At 42.2% G+C, this 14,661-nt stretch overlaps 1 pseudogene; it reads left to right on the forward strand.

Annotated features, from left to right (window-relative positions):
• Window positions 1-8,768: 8,768 nt before the first annotated feature.
• On the forward strand, window positions 8,769-14,126 carry LOC136391275 (52 kDa repressor of the inhibitor of the protein kinase-like; annotated as a pseudogene).
• The last annotated feature ends 535 nt before the right edge of the window (window positions 14,127-14,661 follow it).

Consider the following 14,661-nt stretch of genomic DNA (forward strand, 5'->3'; position numbering starts at 1 on the left):
CACCTGGGCAGGAAGCCCCAGGTGCCTATCAATGGGCAAAACTGGCCCAGACCTGACCCGCAGGGTGGACCTTCCTCCCCTGACATATTGATGATCATGCAGTTTAGACCCCTGACCTTTCCTCCTAGAGATAACAACTGGGCCTCAGTTGGATTTCTCCTCCAGGCCCAGAAAAGCAGCGAAACTAGGTGAGGCCAGGACCTGCTGCAATGACTAAGGACCCCCTGCCCTGGTGCTAACCAATCAGCGGAGACCTTGACCCCGAAAGGGCACCTGGACAAGCTGATGAATATTCTATTTGAGGTCCTATCCTAAGACTGCCCTTAAACTATTAGCCATTTTTAAAAATTGAATTTATTGAGGTGGCACTGGTTAACAAAATTATATAGGTTTCATGTACACAACTCTACAACACTTCTTCTGTACACTGTATTGTGTGTTCACCACCAAGTCAAGTCTCCGTCCATCACCATTTATCACCTCTATACCCTCCTCTACAATCACCCCCCTATAATCCCACACAGTTGTCCATGTCCATGCGTTTTTTCCATTTTTTGTCCTTTTTTCTCAATCCCTCCTCCCCCTCACCCAGCCACCAGCCGCCCCACAGCTGTCAGCTTGCTTGTTCTCTATGAGTCTGTCTATATTTTGCCTATTAGTTTATTTTGTTCATTAGATTCCACATGTGAGTGCAATCATATGGTACTTGTCTTTCTCTGAGTGGTTTATTTCACTTAGCATCATGCTTTTCAGGTCCATTGATGCTGTCACAAAAGTAAAATTTCCTTCTTTTTTATGGCCGAGTAGAATTCCATTGTGTAAATGTCCTACAGCTTTTTTATCCACTCATTCATTGATGAGCAACTGGGCTGCTTCCAAATCTTGGCTATTGTAAATAATGCTGCAGCTCCCAGGCTTTAAAAACCCTCAAAGCCAAGGTCCCAGGATGCGCTCTCTCTCCTGGGAGAGAGCCCACACCATTCCCTTCTCCCTCATCTTCAAATAGTGATTTAGATGACAAAATAACAATAATCACCCAAGCAAAGCAGCAGAAAGAACAAATATATATTTTTTTAAATTAGGAAAGTTTAGGGGACCTCTGTAACAACACCAAATGTAACATAATAATACTGCATCTAGGAGTACCAGAAGGAGAAGAGAGTAGACAAGAAATAATCACTGAGGCCTTGGTTGGTTGGTTCAGTGGTAGAGCGTCAGCCCAATGTTTGGATGTCCTGGGTTCAATTCCTGGTCAGGGCACACAGGAGAAGTGACCATCTGCTTCTCCACCCCTCCTCTATATTCTCTCTCTCTCTCCCTTTTTCTCTCTTTCTCTCTCCCCTCCTGCAGCCAAGGCTCGATTAGAGCAAGTTGGTTCCTGGTGCTAAGGGCTCCTTGGCCTACACCTAAGGTGCTAAAAAAATGGCTCTGGTTACAACAGAGCATTAGCCCCAGATGGGCAGAGCTTTGCCCCCTACTGGGTTTGGGTTGGGTGCATGTGGGAGTCTGTCTACGTTTCCTCTCCTCTCAGAAAGAAAGAGAGAGAGAGAGAAAGAGAGAGAGAGAGAGGAAGAGGGAGAGAGAGAGAGACAGAAAGAAAGAAAAAAAGAAAGAAAAAAGAAAGAAAGAAAGAATCACAAAAAACTTCCTTACCTAGTGAAGGAAAAAGTCACACAAGTTCAGCAAGTACAGAGAGTCCCAATCAAGATGAACCCAAAGAGGCCCACGCCAAAACACATTATAATTAAATGGCAAAAGTTGAAGACAAAGAGAGAATCTTAAAAATAAGAGAGTGACAGTTACCTACAAAAAAGATCCCATAAGGCTTTCATTTCATTTCCCAACAGAAAGACATCAGGCAAGAGTGATTGGCATGAAATATTCAAAGTGATATTGAGCTAGGATCTACAAGCAAGATTGTTCTATCAAAGTTATCATTTAAAATTGAAAGCAAAATAAAGAGCTTCCCAAATGAAAAAATAAAGAAAAAGAAAGGCAAAGGAGTTTATTACCACCAAACCAGTATTTCAAGAAATGTTAAAGAGCCTCCTTTAAGAAGAAAAACAAATATATATGTATACACACACACACACACACACACACACACACACACACACACACACACACGGAGAGAAACATAAGTGTAAAAAATAAAATGGCAATAAATAAGTACCTATCAATAATAACCTTAAACGTAAAGAGATTAAATATTCCAATCAGGCCTTACCTGTGGTGGCGCAGTGGATAAAGCGTCGACCTGGAAATGCTGAGGTCGCCGGTTCGAAACCCTGGGCTTGCCTGGTCAAGGCACATATGGGAGTTGATGCTTCCAGCTCCTCCCCCCTTCTCTCTCTCTCTGTCTCTCCCTCTCCTCTCTAAAAAATGAATAAATAAAATTTAAAAAATAAATAAATAAATAAATAAATATTCCAATCAATAAATATAGGGTAACTAAATGGATAAGAAAACAAGATCCATATACATGCAGTCTACAAGAGACCTACCTCAGAACAAAAGATACATACAGATTGAAAGTGAAGGAAAGGAAAAAATATTCTATGCAAATGGAAACTGAAAGAAGCTTGGGTAGCAATAGTTATATCAGACAAAATAGATTTCAAAACAAAGGCCATAGCAAGAGACAAAGAAGGTCACTATATAATTCTAAAAGGATTGGTCCAATAAGAAGATATAACCTTTGTAAATATATATGCACCTAACATAGAAGCACTTAAATATATAGAGAAAATCTTGGTGGACATTAAAGAAGAGATCAACAGTAACACAATCATAGTAGGGAATTTTAACACTCCACTGGCAACAATGGATAGATCTTCCAGACAAAAAATGAACAAGACAAAGGTGACCTTAAATGACACACTAAATGGGATGGATTTAATTGATATTTATAGAACATTTCATTGCAAAGCAGTAGAATATATATTTTTCTCAAGTGCACATGGAACATTCTCAAAGACAGACCAGATATTAGCACACAAAGTACGTTTTAATAAATTCAATAAGATTGAAATCATATCAAGCACCTCTGATCACAATAGTATGAAACTAGAAATCAATCACAAGAAAAATACTGGAAAAACATTCAAATGCATGGAGAATAAATTACATGTTATTAAACAATGAATGGGTTAACAATAACATCAATAACAAGAAATCAAATGTACCTTGAGACAAATAAAAATGGGAACAAAACCACCCAAAATCTATGGGATACAGTGAAAGCAGTCCTGAGAAGGATGTTTATAGCACTACAGGCCTACCTCAAGAGATAAGAAAAATCTCAAATACACAATCTAACCCTACACCTAAAATAACTAGAATAGAAACAACAAACAAAGCTCAGAGTAAGTAAATGGAAGGAAATAGTAAAGATCCGAGCAGAAATAAATGCTATAGAGACTAAAAAAAAAAAAGAAAACAACTACAAAAGATTAGTGAAACCCAGAGCTGGTTCTTTGAAAAGATAAGCAAGATTAACAAATGTGTAACAACACTCATAAAGAAAAACAGGAGGCCCTGGCTGGTTGGCTCAGCGGTAGAGCATTGGCCCAGTGTGTGGAAGTCTCGGCTTTGATTCCCAGCCAGAGCACACAGGAGAAGCACCCATTTGCTTCTCTACCCTTCCCCCTCTCCTTTCTCTCTATCTCTCTCTTCCCCTCCTGCAGCCAATGCTCCATTGAAGTAAAGTTGGCCCAAGCACTGAGGCTCCACCTCAGGCACTATAATGGCTCCGGCCACAACGGAACAACACCCCAGATGGGCAGAGCATTGCCCCCAAATGGGCATGCCGGGTAGATCCCAGTCAGGTGCATGTGGGAGTCTGTCTGACTGCCCCTCCCACTTCAAACTTTGGAAAAATACCAAAAAAAAAAAAAAAAAAAAAAGAAAGAAAGAAAGTAAAAAGAAAAAAAGAGAGAGGACCCAAATTAAAAAGAAAATCAGAAATGAAAGAGGAGATGTAACAACTAACACCACAGATATACAAAGGATTGTAAGAAAATACTATGAACAGGCCCTGGCCAGTTGGCTCAGTGGTAGAGCATCAGCCTGGCGTGCAGGAGTCCCAGGTTTGATTCCCAGCCAAGGCACACAGGAGAAGCGCCCATCTGCTTCTTTACCCCTCCCCTCTCCTTCCTCTCTGTCTCTCTCTTCCCCTCCCACAGCCAAGGCTCCATTGGAGCAAAGTTGGCCCGGGCGCTGAGGATGGCTCTGTGGCCTCTGCCTCAGGCGCTAGAATGGCTCTGGTTGCAACAGAGCGACGCCCCAGATGGGCAAAGCATTGCCCCCTGGTGGGCATGCCTGATGGATCCCAGTTGGGTGCATGTGGGAGTCTGTCTGACTGCCTCCCCGTTTTCAACTTCAGAAAAATACAAAAAAAAAAAAAGAAAAGAAAATACTATGAACAACTACATGCCAACAAATTGGACAACCTGGGTAAATGGATAAACTTGTAGAAACATACAATCTTCCAAAACTGAATCAGGAATAATCAGAGAATCTGAATACACCAATTACAACTAATGAAATTGAAGCAGTAATAAAAATTTAAAAATCTCCCAGCAAACAAAAGACCTGCACTGGATAGCTTCAGAGAAAAATTTTACCAAAAAATAACTAATCCCTATTCTTCTCAAACTATCTAAAAAATTCAAGAGGAGTGAAGACTCCCAAGCTCATTTTATGAGGCCATCACTATCTTAATTCTAAAACCATATAAAAACACTACAAAGAAATAAAATTATAGGCCCATATTCCTGATAAAGATAGATTCTAAAATCCTCAACAAAATATTGGCAAACCAGAGATCATACACCATGATCAAGTGGAATTTTATTCCTGGGCTGTAAGTTTGGTACAATATCAGCAAATCAGTAAATGTGATACACCACATAAACAAAATGAAGGATTAAAATTACATTATCATATCAATATATGCAGAAAAAGCATTTGATAAAATCCAGCACCCATTTATGATTAAAAAAACTCTTAGCAAAGTGGGAATACAGGGAATATACTTCAACATAATAAAGACCATATATGATAAACCCAAAGCCAGTATCATACTGAATGGAAAAAAACTAAAAGGATTTCCCTAAGCTCTGGAAAAAGACATGGATATCTGCTTTCACCACTCTTAATTAACATAATACTGGAAGCCATAGTCACATAAGTCAGATATGAAGAGGAAATAAAAGTCATCCAAATTGGAAAGAAAAAAGTAAAACAGTTATTATTTGTAGATGACATGATACTGTATATAGAGAACCCTAAAGACCCCACCAAAACTACTACAACTGATAGGTGAATTTAGTAAAGTAGCTGGATACAAAATAAATATCCAGAAATAAGTTGCATTTCTATACACCAATAATGAACTAGCAGAAAGGGAAATAAAAAATAATCCCATTTACAATTGTATCAAAAATAAAATACTTAGGAATGAATTTAATCAAGGATATAAAAGACTTATACTTGGAAAAATTATAAGACCCTAAAGCAGGGGTTGGGAACCTATGGCTCGCGAGCCAGATGTGGCTCTTTTGATGGCTGCATCTGGCTCACAGACAAATCTTTAATAAAAAAAACAATAACGTTAAAAATATAAAACATTCTTATGTATTACAATCCATTCCTTTCCTATCGCTCATGTTCATGGCTGCGGGTGGCTGGAGCCAATCACAGCTGTCCTCTGGGACACCAAATTTTCGTCGGATAATGCATAACGTACACGGGTCATTGTATGGCTCTCACGTAATTACATTTTAAAATATGTTGGCCCTGGCCAGTTGGCTCAGTGGTAGAGCGTCGGCCTGACGTGCAGAGGTCCCGGGTTCGATTCCTGGCCAGTGCACACAGGAGAAGCGCCCATCTGCTTCTCCACCCCTCCCCCTCTCTTTCCTTTCTGTCTCTCTCTTCCCCTCCCGCAGCTGAGGCTCCATTGGAGCAAAGATGGCCCGGGCACTGGGGATGGCTCCTTGGCCTCTGCCCCAGGCGCTAGAGTGGCTCTGGTCGCAACAGAGCGATGCCCCGGAGGGGCAGAGCGTCGCCCCCTGGTGGGTGTGCCGGGTGGATCCCGGTCGGGCACATGCGGGAGTCTGTCTGACTGTCTCTCCCCGTTTCTAGCTTCAGAAAAAAATACAAAAAAATATATATATATATGTGGCGTTCATGGCTCTCTCAGCCAAAAAGGTTCCCGAACCCTGCCCTAAAGAAAGTAATTGAAAGAGATACAAATAAGTGGAAACATATACCGTGCTCATGGATAGGAATAATTAATATTATTAAAATGCCATACTACCGGCCTAGCGTGCAGAGGACCCGGGTTCGATTCCTGGCCAGGGCACATAGGAGAAGCGCCCATTTGCTTCTCCACCCCTCCGCCGCGCCTTCCTCTCTGTCTCTCTCTTCCCCTCCCGCAGCCAAGGCTCCATTGGAGCAAAGATGGCCTGGGCGCTGGGGATGGCTCCTTGGCCTCTGCCCCAGGCGCTAGAGTGGCTCTGGTCACAACATGGCGACGCCCAGGATGGGCAGAGCATCGCCCCCTGGTGGGCAGAGCCTCGCCTCATAGTGGGCGTGCCGGGTGGATCCCGGTCGGGCGCATGCGGGAGTCTGTCTGACTGTCTCTCCATGTTTCCAGCTTCAGAAAAATGCAAAAAAAAAAAAAAAAAAAATGCCATACTACCCAAAGCAAACTATAGATTCAGTGCAATTCCTATCAAGATGCCAATAGTGTATTTTACAGAAATAGAACAAATATTCTAAAATTTATATAGAGCCACAAAAGACCCTGAATAGCCACAGCAATCTTGAGAAAAGAACTAAGTTGGAGGAATCATGCTACTTGATATCAAACTATACCACAAGGTCATATTAAAAAAACAAAACAGCATGATACTGGCATAAAAAGCAGGCATATAGATCAATGGAAAAGAATAGGGAGCCCAAAACTGAACCTGTGCTATTTTGGCCAGTTAATATTTGACAAAGGGAGCAAGAACATATAATTGGGTAAAGAAAGTCTATTCAATAAGTGGTGTTGGGAAAATTGGACAGATAGGTTCAAAAAAAAGCAAACTACCAGAAGGTCATCTTCTTATACCATACACAAAATACACTCAAAATATTTGTTCTAGTTTTGAGAAATATATCATTAGTATCTTGATAGGAATTGCCTTGAATCTATAGATTGCTTCAAGTATATGGGCATTGTAATGATGTTCATTCTTCCTGTCCAAGAACAATGGATTAAAGACTTAAATGTTAGACTCAAAACCATAGAAATCTTAGAAGAAAACATAAGCAGTAAAATCTCTAACATTTCTCAAAGCAATATTTTTTCTAATATATGTATCTTCTCCAGCAAGGAAAACAAAAAGAAAGAAACAATTTGACAACATAAAACTAAGGAGATTTTGCACAGCAAAAGAAACGATCATCAAAGTGAAAAAGATAGCCCCCTGAATGTAAAACCATATTCGCTAATGATACATCTAATAGGGAGTTAATATCCAACTTTTATAAAGAACTTCTAAAACTTAACACCAAAAAACCCAAACAATCCAATTAAAAAATTGGCAAAAGACCTGAAGAGACACTTCTCCAAAAAGACATACAAATGGCCAATAGACATATAAAAAGATGCTCAATATCACTAATCATCAGAAGAATACAAATAAAAACCACAATGAGATATCACCTCACACCTGTCAGAATGGCTATCATCAATAAATCAATAAACATCAAGTATTGACAAGGATGTGGAGAAAAGGAAACCCTTGTGCACTGTTGGTGGGAATGCAGACTGGTGCAGCCACTGTGAAATGCAGTATGGATTTTCCTCAAACAATTAAAAATGGAACTTTCTTATGACCCAGCAATTCCACTTCTGGGAATATATACAAAGAAACTCAAAACACTAATTTGAAAGACTATATGCATTCCTATGTTCATTGCATCATTATTTACAATAGTCAAGATTTGGAAGCAGCCCAAAGTGTCCATCAGTAGATGAATGGATTATAAAGCAGTAGCACATTTACACAATGGAATACTATTTGGCTGTAAAAAGAAAGGAATCTTACCTTTTGGGACAGCATAGAGTTTTTTGCTAAGTGAAATAAGCCAGTCAGAGAAAGACAAATATCATATGCTTTCACTTACACGTGGAATCTAAGGAACAAAATAAACTAACAAAGAGAATAGAAAGTGACCCATAGATAAAGAGAACAGACTGACAGCGGTCAGAGGGGAGGAGATAGGGGGCTGGGTGATAAAAGTGAAGGGATTAAGCAAAAACAAACAAACATAAAACCTCCTAGACAGACAACAGTATTGTGACTAGCAGAGGAATAGGGGGGTGGAGGGAGGCACGTGAGGGTAAAGGGGAGATAAACAGTGACAGAGGAAACTTAGCCTGAGGTGGTGAAGACACAATACCATATAAAGATGACACTATAGAATTGTACCCCTGAAACCTATATAATTTTATTAATCAATGTCACCCCAACAAATTCAATTTAAAAAATAAAGTATAGTTTTGTTCCAGGCACACACACACACAGAAAAAACAAATTATCTTACTAAGCAGAAACCATTCCGTGTTTAACGATGCTCATATTTCTGTGTTTTCAGGGTGCTATGAATCCATCCGTCAGGGGCTTTTCATCGAGGAGCAATGAAGTGATGCCTACTGTCTCTCTACATTTTTTATGTCACCAGTAGCCCTCAGTGAGCCAGGACCAGTTGATATGGGTGGGTGTTGGATTTAGAAAACAAACCTCGTTTTCTCCCTCCACCATGCACACACCATGCAGGACACTTAGAAGTATGGAAAAATTGGAAGGAACCTCAAGGTCATTCAAGTAGATATCTTCTTGGCAGGTGCACAGGTCCCAGTGACGTGGGTAGGGAGTTGGATGTACAGGGTCCCAGACACACTATGTAAATGAGAATCTGGAGTCAACGTTCTACCCCAGGACAAAACAAGTCCAATTTACAAAGGTGAAGAAAAATCACAAACCCAAATCCAAATGCCTGGGAAAATACAAACTGAAAATGTAAATCAAAGGAACAAATTGTTCTTACAACAATTTTTTTAAAAGGGGAAATAATAAAAGTCCCTGTTCCAGTAATCTGTTGTTGTGTAACAAGCTATCCTAAAACTTAGCATCTCAAAACAAGAACCATTTTATTGTATTTTGAGATTTTATGGGTCAGGAATTTAGGCAGGGCTCAGCTGGGAAATGCATTGGCTCTTTGTGGCATCTGAGGGCAACTGGTACTTAGCTGGAAAAAGAGTCTAGAGGATCCAAGGGTTCCTTCATGTGCCCAGTGCCTGGGGAGGCTAGCAGGCTGGGCTTGGCTGGACCACAGCTTATCCACCTGGCCTCTCCAGCATGGCAGTCCCTAGGCACTGCTGGCGTTTCTATGTGGAAGCTGGCCTTCACCAGAGCAAGCCTTCAAAGAGACCCAGACTAAAGCTGTAAGGCTTCTCGTGGGGGAGCTCAGGAGTTCCACAACATCACTTCTGCCACATACTGTTGGTCAAACAATCACTAAAGCCAGCTCAGTTTCAAGGACCAGGAATTAGACTCCACCTCCCACTGGGAGGGACAAGAAAGAATTTGTGGTCATCTCTGGTCTACCATGCGTTATTTTACATACATTAAATCAGGAAGAACACTTCTGGGAGGAAGTGGTGCAGATAAAGGCACAGAGTTCATACATGCATTGCTGGTGATGGTATAAACTGGAAAGACGCCTTGAGGACGTCACCTTGTCAATATGTACAGAATACATAAAATCATCCAATTTGCCCCCCCCCCCCCATCTCATTCCTAGGTGTCTATCTATCCTAAAGAAATAATTACACCAGAGACAGGAAAGATGTACTGTTCTTTATCAGAGCAACAAAAATAGACAAAACCCAAACGTTCAACAATAAGAGAATGGTTAAGGTATACTATCACCCTGGAGCAGTAAGTAGCTGTTAAGAATTAATTACAAAAGTTTTCAAATGGAAGTTTTACATAAAAACATGGAAAATATTTACCAAGTGGTGTTAAAAAATACAAAAGGTTAAGCGCATATAAACAAGAATCAGAAGAGAACAAACGGCCCTGGCCGGTTGGCTCAGTGGTAGAGCATCGGCCTGGCGTGCGGAAGTTCCGGGTTCGATTCCCGGCCAGGGCACACAGGAGAGGCGCCCATCTGCTTCTCCACCCTTCCCCTTCTCCTTCCTCTCTGTCTCTCTCTTCCCCTCCCGCAGCCGAGGCTCCATTGGAGCAAAGATGGCTCGGGCGCTGGGGATGGCTCCTTGGCCTCTGCCCCAGGCGCTAGAGTGGCTCTGGTTGCGACAGAACGATGCCCCGGAGGGGCAGAGCATCGCCCCCTGGTGGGCAGAGCATCGCCCCCTGGTGGGCATGCCGAGTGGATCCTCGTCGGGCACATGCAGGAGTCTGACTGCCTCCCCATTTCCAGCTTCAGAAAAATACCAAAAAAAAAAAAAAAAAAAAAAAGAAGAGAACAAACAAGAATGAATATACAGCCTTCCCCTCCTGCAGATGCACCATCCCTGCCAATCCGGCCTGCAGGCCTGGCTCCCCTCCCATCCCAGACAGGTAGATGAGGATGCAGAATTCTGCCCAACCCCCAACTTAACACAGAAGGGAGTTTCTTCAGTTTCCCACAGGATCCAGCCAGATGCCAGAAGGAGGTGGAAAAGTATAGGAGAGCAAAGCAAACATAGAAGATGAAACACCCGGTCATCCAAATTAACATTATCGATACGCCAATCACTTGGAGATTTCTACGATCTATATGTAGAACTATACATTTTGCAGATGCATCAGAAAACTAAAGAATGATTGAGTTAGTTTATTTCTCATAATTGATCAAAGCAGATGCTTGTGAAGTCATTGGGCAAGTCCATATAGGACAGCCCTTCAAGATAATGCAGTACTAACAATATTTGATCTTACCAGGCAGTGGAACAAGCCATGTAATAGGCACTAGAAATGAATGAACAAATTGAGTGAAGAGGAAATCAGGACACCAAAACAGAAGAAAACTGACGAAATTTCTGAACAGGAATATAAACATACAGAAATCAACAACAGCAATGCTTAGAACCGCAGTGCAGAAGAAAGGGGTAAGGAACGGAATGGAGACATTTTACTTCTACCCCTTGAAGAGAAGGAAAACAAAGAATACTTAAAATCCTTATTTGAAATTTTGATTCTTATGGGAAAATAAAATAAACTTCTGGATGGACATGAAGCTGATGAAATCCCAGAAGGTCTCTACTCCTGATAACTTTTAAGCGCTGCTGGAGTCCCAGATAACTTCTGGTGAAGAGGTTCCGAGAAGGTGCTTTGAGACAACTGTCAAAACATTCTTTTGTTCAAAAACACAACAGAAACAGATGTTAGGGATCTGGGAGAGCCGCATTCGGGAAGAAACCTGCAGGGAAGTGAGAGACTCTCACTTCTTTCCCATTATCCCTGACAACCTAGTGGGCAGAGCCGGGGAAGAGCACCTGCCCGTGTGGGTGAGGTTTGTTGGAGAAGCTCATAACACGAGAGAGGAGTCTGTGGGCTTCTTGCCTCTCGAAGCTGATGTTGAAATTTTAGCTATGGAGTATCACACCACAATAACTGAGAAGTGGGGATTAAACATGGAGTATTGCTTTGGCCAGGCTCACATTGTGTCTAGTGGTTTTTCTTCCAAAGTGAAAGTTGTTGCTTCTAGACTTTGAGAGAAATATCCCCAGGCTGTTTACACACTCTGCTCTTCTTGTGCCTTAAATATGAGGTTGGCAAAAGCATTGTGTGTTGTGGCAGTGTCTGTTGCATTAGGAACAATTGAGGAAATTGGTTCTTCCTATCGATCACCACAACTGCTTTTAGAGCTTGACAGTGTGATTTCTGTCCTCTTTCAGAACGATGAAGAAAGGGGTGACGAACTAGAGGAAATTTGCCGTCCTCAGTGAGCAAGCAGGCTGGTGAAATTTTAGCGACTTTCTATAAGCTCTTGTTTTCTGTTTAGAGGTATAAATAGTGACACAAAATGAGGTGGAATGACTATATTGCTGGCCAAGCAGATGTACTCTGTAGAGCAGTAACAGATTTTGATTTCATTGTTAACCACTGTCATTTTAAAAAATGTTCTATCTTTTACAAGAGCCTTTGGGGAACCCCTCCAGGGGCACACTTCTGATGACTTTTTTGCAGCCAGTAGCTTGACTGCAGTGCTGCCTTCACCATATGAAATGTAAAGCCAGTAGCCACGGCCACCATCACAGCCGCCTGGCCCATGCAGGTTCGCATTTGATTCAGACAGAAAGTAATGAAACAACAGAGCCAAGAACTGATGGGCCATTACTTTTAATCCTAGCATGCACCCGGCGGGCAAGTAAAAACACACACTGGGCTCCAAAACCCACTCATTCAGTGCTCACAAAGCTACTGACTTACTGATTCGAGTTTCCTAAAATCAAAGGTTTCTAGCTCACTAGCCTTATTCACCTCTGTTTCCCATCTCCTTCTCTCTGCACAAACTGGCTTCTCCTTCAGCACTCTACCATCTTTGCTGCTTCTCCTGGCCTCCTCCACATGGCCTTTCTCTGCTCTCCTCTCTAATGCTAATCTCAGGAACCGTGAGCGCAAGGTCCTGGTCTGCCCCCCTTTATAGTGTAGAAATCAAAACCTTTAATCCAATATACAAACAAGGAAGTCTCTGCTACAAAGTCACTTATCTGAGGCATAATGGGATTCCTCATGAGAGTGCACCACCCCACATCATGCAATAGTCAAGGGTGTGGGGAAAAGCTTAGTCTTAAAACTAAGCCTTAGGCAATAACGACCCTGCCTGCTTATAGCCTGTCCCCCACACCCAATGCAAACTATAAGAGAGCAAACATATATCATATTTAAAAACTTATTTGACCAACATGAAATAATGGAAAATATTGAAGTTTGTCATGGATTTTGATTTGAGGGAGCCACCAACTTGGCAACCAAATTTGCTATTCAGATGAAGCTCCCTGGGAAATTTCTCAGGGCTCAGCAAGGGCGCCTGGGATCTCATTATATAGAAGCTCCAGTGTTCCAACAGTGGAGCACATTGTTCAGGATTCACAGATACATTCTCAGAACAGCACCTCAAAGCTCTTAAATGCTTGTCTCTGGTGCCCCTGTCATGGGACAGCTAAGATTCAATACATCAGAGGAGCACCATGCTGACAGGTACAGAAGTGACCTACCGGATCCTGACACCCTCTCAGCTGAGCTGCATGGTTGGAGAGCCAAGTGGAACCACAGAGGGGAAGCTATAGAGCTTCCCCCCACCCTTTACGAAGCCCTCCACCTGACAGATATCAAGTTTTTTCCTAATGTTTATGCATTGCTGAAGATCCTATGTATTCTTCCTGTGATGACGCCTGAGAATGAGCACTGTGAATATGAGCAAAAATGACCCAAAGCCTACCTGAGGATCGTGCTGACAGAGCAAAGGTCAAGTAACTTAGCAGTGCTTGACACAAATTTTGATATTAAAAACATGATTTGGGCCCTGGCCGGTTGGCTCAGCGGTAGAGCGTCGGCCTGGCGTGCGGGGGACCTGGGTTTGATTCCCGGCCAGGGCACATAGGAGAAGCGCCCATTTGCTTCTCCACCCCCCCCCCCTTCCTCTCTGTCTCTCTCTTCCCCTCCCGCAGCCAAAGCTCCATTGGAGCAAAGATGGCCCGGGCGCTGGGGATGGCTCCTTGGCCTCTGCCCCAGGTGCTAGAGTGGCTCTGGTCGCAGCAGAGCGACGCCCCGGAGGGACAGAGCATTGCCCCCTGGTGGGCAGAGCGTCGTCCCTGGTGGGCGTGCCGGGCGGATCCCGGTCGGGCGCATGCGGGAGTCTGTCTGACTGTCTCTCCCGGTTTCCAGCTTCAGAAAAATACAAAATCAAACAAACAAAAAAAAACACATGATTTGGATTTAATGGTGGACATATATTTCAAACTCTATACAACTAAGTCAGAGCTTCCTACAGGTAATTCAGAAACCATTGAAAATACCCGAAAGACTTCTAAAATAAGCTTTCTCTTGTATTTGATTTGATATTTGAAAAAAAAAAAATTGTGAGAAATTTGAAAACATCTTCTAAAAAAGCTGTAACATATATATATGTAGGCCACTTGACCACTGACCTATAGGCCTCCCATTGAGCACACTGGCCATTGAAAATCAGTTTTGATGTCCCCTGCTAGGACTCTCCTACTCTGGAGAACTAACTGTCCTTTTGGAGGACAGCACCGAAAGTGCCATGTCGCATTTCTGTGTGATCTCTGCTGATGACGCTTTGGAATTGTTTTAGTTAAGTCATTTTAGACGTAACATTTATTATCACTGCAGATCCAGTTGTTAAGTATTGAGTTATCAGCTCTCCGAAGAAATAAATTGTGAGGAAGTGCAGGAGGAAGGAATGCATTGTAAAATGTTACAATGAGGCTCATGACTAATCTTTGAAGAGCAAGAGTTTTAAGTCCACTGTGAAAAATCTGTCATGGACAGTTACGGGAATTACCGGACAGTGAAAGAGACACGTGAACCTGCCAAGCAAGGATTTCAGTTTAGATTTTATCCTTACTTAATG

The sequence above is a fragment of the Saccopteryx leptura genome, chromosome 2 (genome assembly GCF_036850995.1).
Source record: "Saccopteryx leptura isolate mSacLep1 chromosome 2, mSacLep1_pri_phased_curated, whole genome shotgun sequence".
NCBI lineage: Eukaryota > Metazoa > Chordata > Mammalia > Chiroptera > Emballonuridae > Saccopteryx > Saccopteryx leptura.